Source organism: Schistocerca cancellata, chromosome 6 (genome assembly GCF_023864275.1).
Source record: "Schistocerca cancellata isolate TAMUIC-IGC-003103 chromosome 6, iqSchCanc2.1, whole genome shotgun sequence".
Classification (NCBI taxonomy): Eukaryota; Metazoa; Arthropoda; class Insecta; order Orthoptera; family Acrididae; genus Schistocerca; species Schistocerca cancellata.
The window spans coordinates 663892976-663913609 of record NC_064631.1 but is presented as its reverse complement, the minus strand read 5'-3'; positions in this window follow the sequence as shown (position 1 = coordinate 663913609).

The window sequence follows — 20634 nt, the reverse complement described above, 5'->3', positions numbered from 1 at the left end:
AAATGCAAAGAAACAATGCTTTTACTAAAAACTTACATCCTAGATAGTCACATTTCTCATCAACATTTGACACCTTAAACGAGTTAGTAGGCTGTGTAAAGAAGTGTTATACGAGGGTTGTCCATTAAGTAAGTTCCGATCGGTCGCGAAATGGACAGCACAATGAAAACCCGATGAAGCTTTGCACAGATGTGTTGGGTAGTGTCTCTAGTATGACCGTCGATCGCACCAAGACGCTTTTTTCAGTTGTGAGTGCACTGTAGGCTTGTAAAGGTGCCTAGAAGAACGATGTCTCTCGCCAAGTAGGAGTGCCCGCTGAGAGGCTTTGCCTTAATGAATGCAGCCCACCTAACACAACTGCCACGCACTTCCTTCTTCATGGCAATTCTCAGCCACACTCTTCAGTGGCAGTGAAGACTCTCCTGCGGTCTCTTCGCTGGGAAGTGTTCGATCACCCACAACACAGCCCTAATTGGCTCGTCCTGAGTGCCACAGGGGAGTGTTATGGGACCATTGCTTCTCACTATATATATAAATGACCTAGTAGATAGTGTCGGAAGTTCCATGAGGCTTTTCGCGGATGATGCTGTACTATACAGAGAAGTTGCAGCATTAGAAAATTGTAGCGAAATGCAGGAAGATCTGCAGCGGATAGGCTCTTGATGCAGGGAGTGGCAATTGACCCTTAACATAGACAAATGTAGCGTATTAATACATACAAAGAAGGATCCTTTATTGTATGATTATATGATAGCGGAACAAACACTGGTAGCAGTTACTTCTGTAAAATATCTGAAAGTATGCCTGCGGAACGATTTGAAGTGGAATGATCATATAAAATTAATTGCTGGTAAGGCGGGTACCAGGTTGAGATTCATTGGGAGAGTCCTTAGAAAATGTAGTCCATCAACAAATACTTGAGTATTGCTCATCAGTGTGGGATCCATACCAGGTCGGGTTGACAGAGGAGATAAAGAAGATCCAAAGAAGAGCGGCGCGTTTCGTCCCAGGGTTATTTGGTAAGCGTAATAGCGTTACGGAGATGTTAAGCAAACTCAACCGGCGGACTCTGCAAGAGAGGCGCTCTGCATCGCGGTGTAGCTTGCTGTCCAGGTTTTGAGAGGGTGCGTTTCTGGATGAGGTATCGAATATATTGCTTCCCCCTACTTATACCTCCCGAGGAGATCTCGAGCGGGCACGGAGGCTTTCCGGCAGTCGTTCTTCCCACGAACCATACGCGACTGGAACCGGAAAGGGAGGTAATGACAATGGCACGTAAAGTGCCCTTCGCCACACACCATTGGGTGGCTTGCGGAGTATAAATGTAGATCTAGATGCAGTGTAATTTTTGTTCACATGAAACGCTGGATATGAAGACAACACTTGGTCGCAGGCTACGCGCTATACACCAGCGTAGAGAATTATCGGAAAGCACAGGTGGCTGCCTTCTATGACGATGGTGCTGCAAATTTACTATAAGTCTCCAACAAAATGTCTAAGTCGGAGCGGCGACTACGTAGAGACGTATCTGGAAAGTGAAGTTAACTCTTGCAAAAAAAAAAAAAAAAAAAAAAAAAAAAAAAAAAAAAAAAAAAAAAAAAGAGAACTTTACGGACAACCCTCATAGATTACTTACATAAAGTTAAAAGTGTCCTTAGTTTGTCTGTAACAGGATATTAGCACTGTCATACAGTTGTAATTGCTAGAAAGTGTGTTAATATAATAAAAAGCAGCTCTAATTATGGTAAAATTTAATACGAGGGGTATTCAATAAGTAATTCAACATTTCAACATTTTTTTTCTAATATTGGGTAGGTTTTCTCGCGATTCCAATATACCACATTATTCCCAAATGTTTTGGCTACAATGTATTTTTCATCATAATCCCCATTCAATGTGACGGCCTTACGCCACCTTAGAGGGAGGGCCCATACGCCCGTATGGTACCAGTCTACTTGTTGACGTCGAAGCTAATGTCCTGCAGCATCAGTAACCTCCACATAACCCATGTACTGATTGCCGTGGAGTGCATCCTTCAATGGGCCAAACAGATGGAAGGTGCTGGATAGGGGCAGTAGGGTGGATGAGAAAGAACTCCAGTGAAGGTCTGTGAGCTCCTCTCGTGTGTCAGTACTGCCAACAGTTGTGCAGTGAGGTGTTTGATTGAGAACCGTCCAGAGTCCGCACATTTCAACATTGAAGAGTTACAGCTGCGTTAGGCTGTCCGCCACGCGGTAGATCGAACAGGTTCAAAAATGGCTCTGAGCGCTATGGGACTCAACGGCTGTGGTCATAAGTCCCCTAGAACTTAGAACTACTTAAACCTAACTAACCTAAGGACATCACAAACATCCATGCCCGAGGCAGGATTCGAACCTGCGACCGTAGCGGTCGTGCGGTTCCAGACTGTAGCGCCTTTAACCGCTCGGCCACTCCGGCCGGCTGATCGAACAGGTTTGCGTGTCCTTGTTGAGATGATGCCCTCGCATTTCCCAACGACTTACTGTGCGTTTGTTCACTACCAGCTCGCCGTAGACATTCTGCTAGTGCCTATGAATTTCTACAATTCTCTGGTTTTTTGCCACAAGAAGCTCAGTTACAACTCTGCTTGAAACGTAGCTCCATTACAGATGCCAGTTCAAAGGCTACATATAGTGCCACCACTATCGGATCTTGATGAAGCTTTAGGCGCTCAAGCGAGAATATTCCTCGATGTAACACAACAAATTACGCATTATTTCAACCGAAACTGGCCTGTAAAAAATGTTTTGCCTTGAAACTTCCTGGCAGATTAAAACTGTGTGCACCGACCGAGACTCGAACTCGGGACCTTTCCCTTTCGCGGGCAAGTGCTCTACCATCCGAGCTACCGAAGCACGACTCACGCCCGGTCCTCACAGCTTTACTTCTGCCAGTATTTCGTCTCCTACCTTCCAATCTCATTCTGGATGTTTTGCCTTATTTATTGAACGCTGCTCCTATAACTAATATCAATCTTCTCCATTAATAATAGTAAATAAATGACAATTATGACAAGCATCTCGTACCTCAATGTGAAAATCTCGTTTAATGCAGCAATTAATTCTTGACTCGTTGACTCTCCACTACTACACTGCAATTTTGAATCTCTCGGTACTTATATTAATAACAGGAATATTTTGAGCGGACGTCTCCATGTGTGAACACATTTATTGGTTTCATAGTAGACACCAGGATTCTTCCGCCTTTAAAATGAAACTTGCAGGTATATTCACATTTTTTTCCAAAATTCTCAAATTTTAAGTTTGTTTGCTTCCAGACACCACCTGCTTCTGTATTATGCTAATTATATGTGTTGAAACAACTTTAGGATTCCTGGTAGATTTTGTATCTCCGGTTCCAGAAATGTCGTGCTTACTTTGTTGCTGGTATTGTTGTTTAGGGCCTTGAGAATAACTGACGCCAAGCTGCAACGGTTTGTAAACCAAACTCTGAAAGTCCTGCGAAGTGCTGCGTGCATTTGGAGGACGGCGTGGATTCACAAATGTCAGCACGTATCCTTCAATAAATAGTAAAACGTGGAAAAGCTTAGATCCTCTGGCAGGGTATGGCGTGTGAAAATCCGTAGACCGACTCGTGAACGTCTTTAGCCCACGCGACAACAAAAAGTCGAGTTTCATCTTTTCTATAACTAATTTAGAACGAGACTCTACGCCGATGATATTGCCCTGCTAGTAAAAAGTAAGAAGTCCCTGCAAGAAGCCAGTCTCAACATGGAAGAATGGTCCTACAAATAAGAATAAGGCAAAAGCAATGAAATTCAATAAAGAAGCAACGCTGCCAAACAATTACAAATTCGTCTACGGGCAACAAGAGCTACAAATACTCAGAAGCTACAATTACGTAGGAACTACAGTGCAGGTGACAGGCCTTGCATTTTCCAAGCACAGTGAAGACAGAGTAATAAGAACAATGAAGGAAACCACTGTCATAAAGAAACTGAGTCTACTATTTGTAGGAACAGTTCTGAGACTATTCAGCAAAAAGATTGTACCAATTGCATCAAACCGTATATAATCTGTATGAAGACACCTGACATATTCAAATCTTAAACCACTGCAGCGGGGCAAGTCTTCATACTACAAAAGAATGCTATGCGTCACAAAATACAAACAAAGCAGAATAACCTATCCCTCGGCATACACAACCTTCTACATTGCAGAACTGATGGCAGCTCATAATCTGGTATTTACCCCACAAGGCGCTAGACTCCTGGAAGAGCCGCGAGGAGTGGCCACGCGGTTAGAGGCGCCATGTCACTGACTGCGCCGCCCTTCCACCGGTGGTTTGAGTCCTCCTAGGGACCGATGACATCCGCAGTTTGGTCTCTTAGGAACTGACACACACACATACACACACACACCTAAAAGACAGTCGACAAAAAGCAAGAGATTTACATCACAGACTACTCAAAATTTCAGCCATGAAAAACAACAAATGAAAGGAGCTCACTTCCAGGTGCGCCACTTGTACACGAGGGTGCAGCCCACGGACTATATAACAGAAAGTGCTCATCCAAGGAATATTACAATCCCACCGACAGTTGCCTGTCCACCAACTAAGATCCTCATTCTCACAGTCCAATACCTAAGCTCATAATTGGTTTTTTGACCTTTCTGTCGGAATTAGCAGATTTAGAAACGTATGGTATTACAATTTAGGAACCAGCGCTGTAGATAGGTACTGCCTATGTTGTTTTTTGCGCTAATCATAAGTAAAAATTATACTTATCTTGAAGCCGGGTTGTTGTTGATGTTGGATCGCTCGACATCTCTAAACATCTGGGATTTGATCTCTGCAGAAAACAAGTTCTTGACGTCTCTAAGAGGAAAATATTTTCCTGATAGTGATAGTTCGTCGTAATGTATTTACGATATCAATACTGTTAATAGTGAGCCTTTGTTCACTTTCATAAAAATGAAACCGGCTCAATTTGTAAACTTTTGAAAAAAAACACTTTTTAAGATCCAAATTGATTATACTTCACTATAAACACTTTTTAAGATGCACTTAGCCTATTTTCACTATGAACATATACAAAACAATTCTTGATTGTAAATATCTTTACACGTCATAGAATTCCAATAATTATGTTTCACATTCTTACAATGGAGAGACGTCCATGACCTAGTTCCCCAAGTACGATCTACTCCATTACTTCACACACATTCTCTCCAATTCCGTCCAAAAATTATAAACTAAACTAAGATGTTACCTGTCGACAGTACAAACAGTTTTAGATGACAGAACAGTCATTCATATAGAAAATATTCGTAGTACGAAAATCTTTTGTAAAGAATGAATGATTAGGTAATCTTAAAAACAATTTCAGCAAAGGATTGTCAATAATTGGTCTATTGTCCAAAGTGAGTTTGTCTTGCGATAACCGGCAAAGGACACAAAATATCAAAATATAATGGTGAAAAATGTGATAAATAAAATTTTAAATAATAACTGCCAAGCACCATAATAATCCCAAAAATTCCCACAATGAAAATAGGTTTTGCTATTACAAAGAAACATCGTAAGAATATGAATGGTATTGAATGGTTCACTTCACACAACTGCATTGTGCTCTAGTACTGAACAGGCGCAGATTCGTTCCAGCCATATGTGTAGGACCTTGCAAGACACATCACATCAACAACTGTAATGAAAGAACTTTGTCAGTGGAGGAGGAGGGGGAGATTTAGTGTTTAACGTCCCGTCGACAACGAGGTCATTAGAGACGGAGCGCAAGCTCGGGTTAGGGAAGGATGGGGAAGGAAATCGGCCGTGGCCTTTCAAAGGGTACATCCTGGCATTTGCCTGAAGCGATTTAGGGAAACCACGGAAAACCTAAATCAGGATGGCCGGAGACGGGTTGAACCGTCGTCCTCCCGAATGAACTTTGTCAGTATCTTATTATGCTACTGATAATAAATTCAGTTCACACCTCTTGTAGACATAGTGTTTAGTAATATTTTAATATTTTTTTCATTTAATCCGGATTCAAAAGTCCCCTAAATATCCATCACTGGTTGACAGTTCGTAACATACTTTCGTAAAACCACATTTTCATTAAGTCTACAAACTTTTATTGCATATATTTCAAGTTATGAACAAACAATTGGAACAATATTGATTTTTTTGTGTTTATTTATATACTTCCGGTACAGAATCGGAACGGAAATGTTTAAATACGTACTCAGTACTGCTAGAAGTTACAAATGACTTTCCAAAACTTTACATCGTGACCCTTCTTTCGTTAGCCTTATGGCTCTTAAGTCTGGCACTGGTATGCCATCATACAGAGCTTATGTGTGGGGAAACGGTGAAAGGAAGAGGAGCAGTTTTCTTTCGATTTCAGATGTAATGAGTGGAGGACGCATTCAGGAAGAGAGAAGGTTTGTAATTCCTCCTGGGTGAGTTGTGAGCCGGGTAAAAACCACCATCGACTTACTCTATCGTATTGAACAAATAAGTGTTTTATTTATTTATAGATTCAAGAAGATTAGGACTATCAGGAAGTGTCTTGCACCTGAGCAGATATTTTACATTGCATATATTACGAAAATCTTTATACGCACACTATCTAATTCGGAATACAAAATGCAGAAATTAGAATAGTGCAGAAAGAACACAGTTTCAAATGGTTCAAATGGCTCTGAGCACTATAGGACTTAACATCTGAGATCATCAGTCCCCTAGAACTTAGAACTACTTAAAGCTATCTAACCTAAGGACATCACACACATCCATGTCCGAGGCAGGATTCGAACCTGCGACCGTAGCAGTCACGCGGTTCCGGACTGAGGCCCTAGAACGGCTCGGCCACCGTGGCCGGCGAACACAGTTTACATTCGTTAATGAGCAGTTGGACAAATACGAATTACAGGGAGACGGAGTGAAGCTAGGAGCACTAACAGCAATGGAGGTGAGAGAAAGAGGCATGGGATGTAGGGAAAGTGGAAAAATAGGGAAAAAGAAAGGTCGTGACTGATTGAGAAACTAGAGGAGAAAGAAGGGTAACCGGGAAAATTTGGGAACATTTTCTTCACTGTTTAACAGGTACAGCTGGCAATAGGCCTACGTGTTAGTTTTAGATTAAACATTGTGAGTCTTAAAGAAGGAAATATTTGAGCTTCTTGTTAAAAGCAGAAGGACATTTAATTGTGCGCAGAGTGCGGGATGGCTTCTTCCAGATGTGTACGGCACCAACGGAAAAGGAGACAGGGAGTGGTTTTCTTTTATGGTTAGCCACAGATACAAAGTAAGAGAATGAGATGACGGGTACATAATGTCTGATGTGAAGTAATGGGATGAATTGGCACTGAGAAAGCAATGAAGTAGACATAGCGTGGCAACCAATTTCGTGTAAAAAAGAGTAATTACAGTTACCACAACTTGTCTTGTCGGTTCTATGGAATATGAGTCTCAGAGTTTGATCCCAACATTTCACAAGCAGTCCGAATATGAGTCTGACAGTTAGACTTTAATCGTTCACAGTCGGTATAGCTCCTGTCTTCTCTAAGGCGACCCGACGACTGCTTCCTCGCATTTGGGGGCCAGCGCACTGTCGGTTCCCGCTAAATATTGACACCCACAGGGTGCTTGCGGTCCCGCATTGCAGCTCTCGAAGGCGTCCTTTGTTGACACTGGTACGACAGATGCGGGCTGCCGAGTGAAGCCGCGGTCTGTTCTCAGAACTCTGACTAGACACCAAGTTTCGACCTTAATTAAGGTCTCCAACTGCGTCCACATCATCGAGAAATACACTCCTGGAAATTGAAATAAGAACACCGTGAATTCATTGTCCCAGCAAGGGGAAACTTTATTGACACATTCCTGGGGTCAGATACATCACATGATCACACTGACAGAACCACAGGCACATAGACACAGGCAACAGAGCATGCACAATGTCGGCACTAGTACAGTGTATATCCACCTTTCGCAGCAATGCAGGCTGCTATTCTCCCATGGAGACGATCGTAGAGATGCTGGATGTAGTCCTGTGGAACGGCTTGCCATGCCATTTCCACCTGGCGCCTCAGTTGGACCAGCGTTCGTGCTGGACGTGCAGACCGCGTGAGACGACGCTTCATCCAGTCCCAAACATGCTTAATGGGGGACAGATCCGGAGATCTTGCTGGCCAGGGTAGTTGACTTACACCTTCTAGAGCACGTTGGGTGGCACGGGATACATGCGGTCGTGCATTGTCCTGTTGGAACAGCAAGTTTCCTTGCCGGTCTAGGAATGGTAGAACGATGGGTTCGATGACGGTTTGGATGTACCGTGCACTATTCAGTGTCCCCTCGACGATCACCAGTGGTGTACGGCCAGTGTAGGAGATCGCTCCCCACACCATGATGCCGGGTGTTGGCCCTGTGTGTCTCGGTCGTATGCAGTCCTGATTGTGGCGCTCACCTGCACGGCGCCAAACACGCATACGACCATCATTGGCACCGAGGCAGAAGCGACTCTCATCGCTGAAGACGACACGTGTCCATTCGTCCCTCCATTCACGCCTGTCGCGACACCACTGGAGGCGGGCTGCACGATATTGGGGCGTGAGCGGAAGACGGCCTAACGGTGTGCGGGACCGTAGCCCAGCTTCATGGAGACGGTTGCGAATGGTCCTCGCCGATACCCCAGGAGCAACAGTGTCCCTAATTTGCTGGGAAGTGGCGGTGCGGTCCCCTACGGCACTGTGTAGCATCGTACGGTCTTGGCGTGCATCCGTGCGTCGCTGCGGTCCGGTCCCAGGTCGACGGGCACGTGCACCTTCCGCCGACCACTGGCGACAACATCGATGTACTGTGGAGACCTCACGCCCCACGTGTTGAGCAATTAGGCGGTACGTCCACCCGGCCTCCCGCATGCCCACTATACGCCCTCGCTCAAAGTCCGTCAACTGCACATACGGTTCACGTCGACGCTGTCGCGGCATGCTACCAGTGTTAAAGACTGCGATGGAGCTCCGTATGCCACGGCAAACTGGCTGACACTGACGGCAGCGGTGCACAAATGCTGCGCAGCTAGCGCCATTCGACGGCCAACAACGCGGTTCCTGGTGTGTCCGCTGTGCCGTGCGTGTGATCATTGCTTGTACAGCCCTCTCGCAGTGTACGGGGCACGTATGGTGGGTCTGACACACCGGTGTCAATGTGTTCTTTTTTCCATTTCCAGGAGTGTATAAGGAAATCACGTTCCCATTGGATGGGTACTTGTGGCAACGCATTGTCTCCCTCCCGGAAGTGTTAATAATACTTCAAACCATGAAAGTGATATAACTCTGTCATGTTTACAAATTTACGAATTTGAAACAGTGCTTGAAATTGCCTCATGCTGTGTGTGATCAATGAACTGCAAAAGAACGTTTGGCGTATCTCACTAAAAGAGGTATGGAACATACGACGCTTTTTTCAAGTGTAAGATATTGTTGTATTGAAATATGACTGTCTGCAGTAATAGGCTAGGGCTTGCATGATAGTATGTAGATGTCAAGTGTACAATAGTACTTCTTACTCGTCACATGAAAATCGCTTGGCATGGCTACGTCTGAACTGCCGTGACTAATTCGTCTCGAAAATGAAACTGGTGTAATTCTGGTGGAACTCTATGCGACTGATTCACATTTATGGGCAGAAAGTGAACATAGGAAAATTAATTCAATTCTTTTGTGCGTTTAAGGAATGCTGTACTAACGTGTACACTATGAATAAGACTTTTGGTCCTAGGATCCAGGAAGAAGATGCTCTTAGTGGTTTTGAAGGACAGAGAAGGGTCAATAATATTTATGATGTACTGCCAAACACTTCAGAAAACGAGAGGTCCTATTGGAGTGAAAAAGCTGCCACCTCGAATCGACGAGTCACTAAATCCATGCCAATACACTGTAACGTATCGAGCGAGGTGGTGCAGTGCTTAGAACACTGGACTCGCATTCGGAGGACGACGGTTGAAACCCGGGTGCGACCTTCCTGATTTAGGTTTCTGCCTGATTTCCTTAAATCGATTCAGGCAAACGCCGGGATGATTCCTTTGAAATGGCACGGCCTACTTTCTTTCCTAATCTGCTGGGACCGATGACCTGACCGGCCGGTGTGGCCGAGTGGTTCTAGGCGCTTTAGTCTGGAACCGCGCGCCCGCTACGGTCGCAGGTTCGAATCCTGCCTCGGGCATGCATGTGTGTGATGTCCTTAGGTTAGTTAGGTTTAAGTAGTTCTAGGGGACTGATGACCTCAGATGTTAAGTCCATAGTGCTCAGAGCCATTTGAACCGATGACCTCGCTGTTTGGTCCCCTCTCGCCCAGATGAACCATCCAACCTGCATTGGTCAAATGGTTTGGACCTTGGGACTAACTTTTCAGCACACCCTCACAAGGTGGTACCCAGGACTATTATCTACTGTTCTTTCCACGTAATACCTTGCTTCTCATCATTTTTAAGATGATATCTTCATAAATTCAGCACTGGACTAGCCGGTTACAGAAATGAACGCCGTGTGTTTAAATCTTATTTCATGGTACCAAAAGTGCTTCACCAATAATGTCCAGAATGTAGAGAAATTAAAAAAACGCGTGTGTATTGTAATCTACCTATTCTACGATCACTTCTAGACAGTCTGTATCAGACGCATCTTGTGCTAAAGACATATTATATTAAAACAGGATTTTCGTTAGATAAGTCACAGTTATAAAAACAGTGATAAACCGCTGCCGTCACTTACAGAATGATTACTCCTGTTTAAATATAGTCGATTCTCGGTGAAAGAGAGAAATACGAAGCGGAACAGGAACCAACAGGGAGCCAGGAAAGACAGTAAGCCCAGGATGGCTTGTCATCAAGGTCAACAAAACGGGCCGTAGAATATCATCGATGTACCACTGTGCTGTAAGACTGGCGCGGATGACAGCCAGAGTGGTCCTACTGATAAATGTTACCCCGGACTATCACTCCTGGATTTCATGCTGTATGGCAGTTGATACACCACTGTTGTCCGAGACGTCTCCAGTCAGGTTTTTTGCCTGGAATCTCACTGGCGGGAGAAGAATTGTCTTCAGCGATGAGTCCCGCTTCGAAATAACCACCAGTGACCAGCGAAGACGTGTCTGGGGACGGCCCGGACAGTTGTGGAATACCAAGCTGACCGTCACCCACCATACGGCCTGACAGCCAGAAATGACGGTCTGCGGTGACATTTCATCTCGTAGCAGCACCTCTTTCGTTGTCATCCATGCCACCCTTCCAGCCCTACGTGGCAAACTATCCTGGCCTTGTATTTCAGAAAGATAATGGCCGTCCTCCCAAGGCGAGAGTTTCTTCTGTTTGTCTTCATGTATGAAAGACCCTACCTTAGCCAGCAAGGTTATCACATTTTCCCAAATTTAGAACATTTGCAGCATTATGGGCTGGGACCCCCAACCAGCTTTGGATTTTGACGCTCTGACGCACCAGTTGGACATAATTTGGCGTGACATCGCTCCAACAAGTCTATGAATCAATACCATGCCGAACAGCTTGCACAAGGAGCAGAGCTGGTCCAATGCATTCTTGACTTGCTCAATTTATGAAGCTCTTTCTCTGAAATAAATCACTGAATTTTTCTGAAACTTATCATTTGTTTGTCGGTACATTTACTTCACATCTACTGATTTCCGCCTCATTGTATTAATTCCTTCGTTGTGCGTCATACACTTGTGCCACACTTCGATGAATTGCAATTCCCCCACTTCTTCCCCCGCCAGGAAACGCGCGACACTCTTTTGCTCTTCATTTGAAGCCTCCACTACTGACTGCAATGGACGGTCGATGCGTGCACGTGCTCCATCTGTCATCACGTGCGTGTGCACCCATGTCCCTCCAGCGGTGAGTTTGAGGTTCTTACAGGGAAAGAAAGTCGGCCGTGCCATTTCAAAGGAACCATCCCGGCGTTTGGCTAAAGGAGGAAGTACAAACATGTTCCGGGAAAATCAGGAATACAGAAATACAAGTCGCTGAGGAATGAAATAAATAGGAAGTGCAGGGAAGCTAAGACGAAATGGCTGCAGGAAAAATGTGAAGACATCGAAAAAGATACGATTGTCGGAAGGACAGACTCAGCATACAGGAAAGTCAAAACAACCTTTGGTGACATTAAAAGCAACGGCGGTAACATTAAGAGTGCAACGGGAATTGCACTGTTAAATGCAGAGGAGAGAGCAGATAGGTGGAAAGAATACATTAAAAGCCTCTATGAGGGTGAAGATTTGTGTGATGTGATAGAAGAAGAAACAGTAGTCGATTTAGAAGAAATAGGGGATCCAGTATTAGAATCGGAATTTAAAAGAGCTTTGGAGGACTTACGGTCAAATAGGATAGAAGGGATAGATAACATTCCATCAGAATTTCTAAAATCATTGGGGGAAGTGGCAACAAAACGACTATTCACGTTGGTGTGTAGAATATATGAGTCTGGCGATATACCATCTGACTTTCGTAAAAGCATCATCCACACAATTCCGAAGACGGCTAGAGCTGACAAGTGCGAGAATTATCGCACAATTAGCTTAACAGCTCATGCATCGAAGCTGCTTACAAGAATAATATACAGAAGAATGGAAAAGAAAATTGAGAATGCGCTAGGTGACGATCAGTTTGGCTTTAGGAAAAGTAAAGGGACGAGAGAGGCAATTCTGACGTTACGGCTAATAATGGAAGCAAGGCTAAAGAAAAATCAAGACACTTTCATAGGATTTGTCGACCTGGAAAAAGCTTTCGACAATATAAAATGGTACAAGCTGTTCGAGATTCTGAAAAAAGTAGGGGTAAGCTATAGGGAGAGACGGGTCGTATAGAATATGTACAACAACCAAGAGGGAATAATAATCAAGAACGAAGTGCTCGTATTAAGAAGGATGTAAGACAAGGCTGTAGCCTTTCGCCCCTACTCTTCAATCTGTACATCGAGGAAGCAATGATAGAAATAAAACAAAGGTTCAGGAGTGGAATTAAAATACAAGGTGAAAGGATATCAATGATACGATTTCCTGATGACATTGCTATCCTGAGTGAAAGTGAAGAAGAATTAAATGATCTGCTGAACGGAATGAACAGTCTAATGAGTACACAGTATGGTTTAAGAGTAAATCGGAGAAAGACGAAGGTAATGAGAAGTAGTAGAAATGAGAACAGCGAGAAACTTAACATCATGATTGATGGTCACGAAGTCAATGAAGTTAAGGACTTCTGCTACCTAGGCAGTAAAATAACCAATGACGGACGGAGCAAGGAGGACATCAAAAGCAGACTCGCTATGGCAAAAAAGGCATTTCTGGCCAAGAGAGGTCTACTAATATCAAATACCGGCCTTAATTTGAGGAAGAAATTTCTGAGGATGTACGTCTGGAGTACAGCATTGTATGATAGTGAAACATGGACTGTGGGAAAACCGGAACAGAAGAGAATCGAAGCATTTGAGATGTGGTGCTATAGACGAATGTTGAAAATTAGGTGGACTGATAAGGTAAGGAATGAGGAGGTTCTACGCAGAATCAGAGAGGAAGGGAATATGTGGAAAACACTGATAAGGAGAAGGGACAGGATGATAGGACATCTGCTAAGACATGAGGGAATGACTTCCATGGTACTAGAGGGACTGTAGAGGGCAAAAACTGTAGAGGAAGACAGAGATTGGAATACGTCAAGCAAATAATTGAGGACGTAGGTTGCAAGTGCTACTCTGAGATGAAGAGGTTAGCACAGGAAAGGAATTCGTGGCGGGCCGCATCAAACCAGTCAGTAGACTGATGATAAAAAAAAAAAACAGGGACCACACTTCCCTCCGTAGACAAAGGCATTGCGATCCCTTCAGCGGCTTGTCTCTCTTTCAGTTACCCTAACAGCATAAAGCACATTGTTTTCAACTGCTGCAGTCCATTTTCTCCTTTCGTAGTTACTTCGTTTAAGTTTTGAGAAACTCCGTCAATGTGCAAATAAGCGCACGTCATAGCTATTCTTTGTAATAGCCTAAAATACTTATGCTATTGGGTTTTTATGAAAATCATCTTTATGCGAACACAATCAGTTTATTTTTTTAAAACTGTTGTATTCCTAAGAATTACAATATGTGCAATTTGTTTCGTTTTGTTTAGATGCTCACCTTAATATTACATCGCTAAATGAACTGTATTATTATATACCTTTTTTGTGTTGTTTTTCGTCGATTTTTTGACAGCATGTCACCTGCGAACTAGCCATGAAGAAAATTATTGCGTATTTGTGAAGAACTGTTTCGTGGGTAGAGGTTATGTGGGTTTCTGTACTTAGTGCAATATAGTAATGCAGTTCATTTAGCGATGTAGTTTTAAGGTGAACGTCCAAACAAAACAATGTAATTTGCACATACTGTAATCTTTAGTCCTACAACAGTTAAATTATTATAAAAATTGATATTGTACTTTAGAGATATAAACATTTCACCCACAGAAGGTGACACATAGGTGTCGAAAAATAGCTGGGTAAACATAAAAAAATACTGTTTGCATAAGGCTGATTTTCAAAACAACCCAACTTTTAAATCGCAAACACGGAAGAACGTCAAGAAGAGTTTCAAACCTTAGAAAAGTGAGTACTTATGGTATATACTAAAACTGTGGTTATAAATTTTTACCACTGTCTACGAACTGTGTAAGTAGGAGCATTTAACCATTTCGTCACCGGGGTGTTTGTTTGAGCAGCCCGCTACTTGACAAAGACCCTCAATCGCTGCTCGTCGGGGGAATCAGAGCTCAAAGATATTACCATGTTGCCCATCGCAGCAGTGTTCTGTTATACATAACCAACTACCACGCCCCTCATTCAGTACCAGTTATCTGCAACACACGAAAAATTTAATCAGACAGGGATTCATTATATGGGCTGCTAATCTTCAGAAAATCCACAATAACAAGACATTGCTCTTTAGCTTTGTCACGTCAAGATTTATCATTCATTAGCTAATGCTATTACCGCAACAATCATTTCTGTTTTTTCTGTGTTTTACATTCGTAAGCAGAGCTCGTATCTACCCACTTACTCTATCTGCGCATTCTCCAATTCGCACTAAGAATTCAAATTTCGTCTTTTTTCATTCGTCTCAAGAGTGATGAATGCAGAGCTCTAGTGACTGCACCAGAAGATCTGATTTCACTTTTGTGTAAGCATAAATGCCCACATTATGAACTATGCCACGAGAACTAGTCGCAATGTGGTGGTCATTTAAAACATAAGTGAGAAAAAGGAAGTGTCGTAATAATTATAACTATAATATTTATTCTGTTTGATAATGTTGCACAATTATAGCGACACGTCATTTCTAAAGAGGTATATAATACAGGGTTTGTAGGTAATGAAACTTGCTGACAAATTTCTGTGTCAGTTTGTAACGCCGGAAATGCATATCCTTCTATTTCCATCTATTGTACTATAATTTTTTCTTCCTTATTTTGTTACCTGAAGATATGACATATCTGTGTCTTTGTATGTTGTTATTGTTTTGCTATTTGTACATATATATATTTATGCATTTATGTCGATGTGTAATTGGTTTGATTTGTAAGTACTATTTGTATATTTACTCTGGGTCTCGCCTAGCGAAAACTATGATATCAAACGAATACATCGATAGGTCGTGTGAAGCTATTAATGTTGTTAACAACAATGTTGGAGTTGTTAACACAAAAGTTGACAAAATCAAAGAAGATATTGTTGTAATTAATACCGAAAGCGGCAATCTGAAACAGGAAATGGTAGGCGTTCAGGCGGAAATTGCGAACATAAATACTCGTTTTGATTCCGAAATTAGCAGAATCGAGAAAAGTGTAGGAGAAGCAGTTTCCCCGATCATCGAGAATAAGGTGACGGAACAAATTCAATCAGTGAAAAAAGAGGATCAACAGAAGGTGGAAACTTTAAAGGCTCTAGTGTCCGAAGTAGACACTAAAGTGAGGGAGCAGGCTAATACCTGCGAAGAGAAAAAGAGGGAAGTGGAAACGCTTGCGACAGCCACTTGCCAAGTAATTACGAGAGTGTCGGAATTAGAAAAGAAAATTTATGAAAAACAGAGCTATGTGCCAATCTGTGCACATAGTACGGAATTGTTGACGAAAGAGGAGCGGTTCGACCTCCTGAAAAAAGGCGGTACACACGCGACGGATTTCATTAAAAATTGTGAAAGAGTTTTACCCAGATCATGGACTAATGAGATAAAAATTAATGCGGTTATTGACGTGTTGGCTGCTGATGCCAAACGTTGGGGCTTAAACCTCAACATCACGAACCTGACTTTCGACGAGTTTAAAATATTGTTTCTGGCTGAATACTGGTCAGAGCATAAGCAACAAAGTGCCTGATTCGAATTTGTCGTATCGAGGATTTTCGATGCGAATTCGTGTGGCTCGATGAAGGAGTTTTGGGAGGGCTGGATGCGCAAGTTTGAATATTTGCGCGATCGCCGCACGGAATCCGAAATAGTCTGGGAACTCTACAAGAAGCTTCCAGATTATACAAAACGCTACGTAGGAAGCAATCACAAGACAATCAGTGATTTCCTGAAAGAGTTGAGGACGAGGACAATTGGCGCAATAATCGCGACAGTGGTAGAGGCTGTGGTAACAACAACGGGTACCACAACAACGATAACCATGGGAATGATGCATACCCCAACCATGGCAGCAATAACAATAATGGTTCGGACCGTAATAACAATCAGTACAATGCAAATAATAACAGGAATGACGGAAACCTGTATCATACTAACGTGATACGGGCTTCACAGAATAGTAATAACGCCAGAGGGTGTGATAAGCCGCCTCAGCTGCATCCGGGGAGCAGATCTGATGGGACGAACAGGAAAACCATTAGCCGCGCCGGTGAGGGGCCGACCGGGCGTGGAGAAATTTTGGAGGCCCAATAACAGGAGAAAACCCAGGTGTCGTTATGAAAGTTCCGTATGGAACAATCAGTGGCGGGAGAGTGTGCCAGTGTTAGGAGAAAGGAGTGCGCCCACAAGTAGTAGATCAGCTGTAGACATGGCAGTAGAAAACACATTCACTGTCAGTGAGAATAATTTAAGTAGTGTTCCGGAAATCGATTATAAAGTGGCATCTGTAACACCCACAGCGGAAATGGAGATTGAGTTTAAGAATGATTCGCAATTGTTGAGAGAAGATCAGATGTCGGACAACACGTCCGTCATCGAGCGAGGGGATGCAGAGAGGGATGAGGTCTGGTTAAGGCAGTTCGGTCGCTTATACGACGAACTAAGGGATTATAGGGGCCTGTACGGGAGGAGTGTTTATGGGGAACGCGGGCAGGATTTGCCGCAGGAAGATAGTGTTTGTGAAGTGATAGAAAGTTCTGGTCATAACCGGCAGACTTTACCAGAAATAGTTTATGTTAATGGGGAGCACGAGCAAGATTCGTCGTGTTTCGTCCCGCAGGAGTTAGATGTTGAAGTAGTAACGGAAAGTTCTGGACCAAGCCGGCAGACCTTACCGAAAGTTATAGTGGTAGAAGTAGCCGACCCATCTGACAAAAAACTCCAGTTTAAACATTGCGAGAGTATTAAGGAGAAAGTTTACGAAAATTTTAGTGACAGCCTGACACGACTGGTAGAAAAGTACGTAGATTACAGCGTGTATGAGGTTAGAGCTGACGTTATACCGTCGGACGGTAGTAGTGTGGGTTGCGCAGATACAGAGGAAGTAATTGCAGATACTACTGGGCACAGTCCTCCAGGTATATTGGCAGATGAGATCAGTCTGACCAAAGAGGAATCAACGAAGGTGACAATTAGTGTATTGATAGCAAAGCAACACTCACTAGTTGACGAGTTACGGGAAAAGATTTCGGTACTGGAGGCGAAACTACAGACTAAGCCTCAGGACAAACGTGTTGAAATTAAAACTGTATGTGAACAGAGGCTGAAAAATCCGCCAGATAAGCCGGATTTAGGATCAAACCCGGATGGTTTTTTCTGGAATGACCTGGATATAGACGAGGATTTACTGCGGGAAAATAAAGAAACAGTCGAGGATAAGCGTAGACAGATAGTAGTGTCTGTTAATATGCACGACCTACAACTAAACGTGTTGATTGATACCAGTGCAGAATTGAGTGCTGTATCTGGAAAAATATTTCAGTTACTGAAAGACAGACCTGGTACCGTAGTTATGCCAGTAACAGGAGTGAAAATTATCGGTGCTACTGGGAAGGCCAGTAAACCGGTTTACAAAACAGATTTTAGTCAACTTCGAGATTTGTGGGGCACGATTTAAACAAGAGTTTAACTTAACTACGGAAGTAATTATCGGGTTAGATTGGCTATTAAAGTACCGTGCATTGATTAATTGCGAAAGCAAAACTTTGACATGTAAGTCACAAGATAAAACAATAGTAGTTAGTTTTGACGAGGCAGGAGATGGTGTGCATAGGCAATACCAGCCTATACATATTGTTAATTGGCTGGATGCCACTGACGTAGGTATGAATTTGAACTACTGTAACGTAAGGAATCTCGGCATTGACAATAGTGTAGAAAGTGAATTGGAAAGTATTGTAGACGGTGTGTCAAACGTAACACACGAACAAAGACGAGGCCTGTATGAAGTAATAATGAGGAATAAGAGTGTGTTTTCAGACAAACCGGGACTTGTGGAAGACATAATCAAATTCCCTCCACGGATTGACATTAGTATTGCTGTGAAGAAAGATTGTTTGCGAGAAATAATGAAGCTAAAAGCCGATGCTCGCATACATCGTCATGACGCTAAAGCGCGTTTTGCTAAATTTTGCAATCGGAGACTTAGTACTTGTAAAAGCTCATGAGAAATCGAGCGAGATAGACCATGAAGTCTCTAAATTTAAGTTTGTTTATAATGGACCATATAAAGTCATTGGTATACCTCACACAAATGCTTATTGCTTAGCGTATCCAAGCTCTGGAAAACCATTAGGTATACGGAACATTGTAGACTTGAAATTGTACCAACCAAGGATTGATTAATACCACAGAATTGGTAATTTGTACAGTATGTAAATATAGAGTGTAAGATTTAAGGATTTGCTAGATTGCCATGCATTTTCCTGACCAAGAGGACATTAAAGAAGTTGTAATTAGTAAGTAATTAAGTTTGACTAAATGATTTAAGAGTAACTGATTATTAATCAATTGAAAAATCCAAGCTGCTAGTTTAAGTTTTCAGCTGAGTCACAGTTGATTAAGGAATGTAAATATGATTTTGTAACTAGCTGTAAGATTTCATGAATGTGTGTTTTACTAGTCATTGCCGATGTACTTAGACGCTGTTTTAAGTTTCAAGCTAGTACATGCGTGTGTTGATGGACAGTGTTGAGTTACCCACTTTGATAGTGTTAATGGACTCCTTGAGATTACTCGGGAGTGAGTTTTTCCTAGAGAATTCAGTGAAACGGACGTTCTGGAAAAGCCGTTACACAGGCGAGTGAGATCAAGCGTGCCGCACAGGCGGGCGCAACAATACTGGCGAGGTGGAGCCGCCGTCGGCTCTTGTGCAGTTCTCGGCATTCTTTGTACTGGCGGGTACGGAAGGCGAAGTTGTTTTTCTTCCCGGATAGCTGATGTGAAAGAATTCTGCTGTCAATATTAATGTTTTTTTTCGATCTGCTGTGTATTATTTTCTTGTTCAGCGTTAAGTGGATTCTCATGACAAGAATATTAATTATGAAAAGGTTATATAAAAATTTGTAGTCATTGTAATAAATTATTAATTTGCGTATTTTGATCTACCTGTTTTTTATGACGATGTACTCTGATTAATTTTGTAAATAGTATTCCATTTCTTGATACTGTTAGGAATATTGCTGATTTTAGAATAGCTAAACCATTTTCTATGTTTTCTATGAATTCTAATAAATTGTCAACCTGTTTTATTGGTGTAAGATGACAGAGTGGAATAAGGTAGGAGTGTCTCCACTCAATTATTATGGTCTAAAATTGGTTTATGGTTAATTAGCCTAATGCTAAATTTTCTTGATGTTTTGAGCATCACCATTTCCGCTGTTTTTTTTCCTTTTTGGGACATTTTCTGAGTCTGTTCACGTTACACGAACATCCTCAGACAATGTGGGGCACGTGTAACGCCGGAAATGCATATCCTTCTATTTCCATCTATTGTACTATAATTTTTTTCCTTTTTTTCTTACCTGAAGATATGACATTTCTGTGTCTTTGTATATTATTATTGTTTTACTATTTGTATATATATATATATTTATGCATTTATGTCGATGTGTAATTGGTTTGATTTGTAAATACTATTTGTATTTTTACGCTGGGACTCGCCTAGGGAAAACTATGCTACCGAACGAATACATCCACAGGTCGTGTGAACAACCAAAGTGTGTAGGATCTTTGGTAGCGTTAACTCTGCAGCGTGGAGCGAGAGCAGAGAGAGTCTGACGGGAGTGGGGCGCTGGAGCGGGTGTGTTGTGTGGTGCTCCCGCGAGTTGCCGCGCTTTCAGGGTTTGACAGCGTGTAGTTGCACTCGGCTTGCTATGATGGTTTCTGACACGGTGTCGCGGACGGGAAGTGTTTGCTGAGCACATCAGGA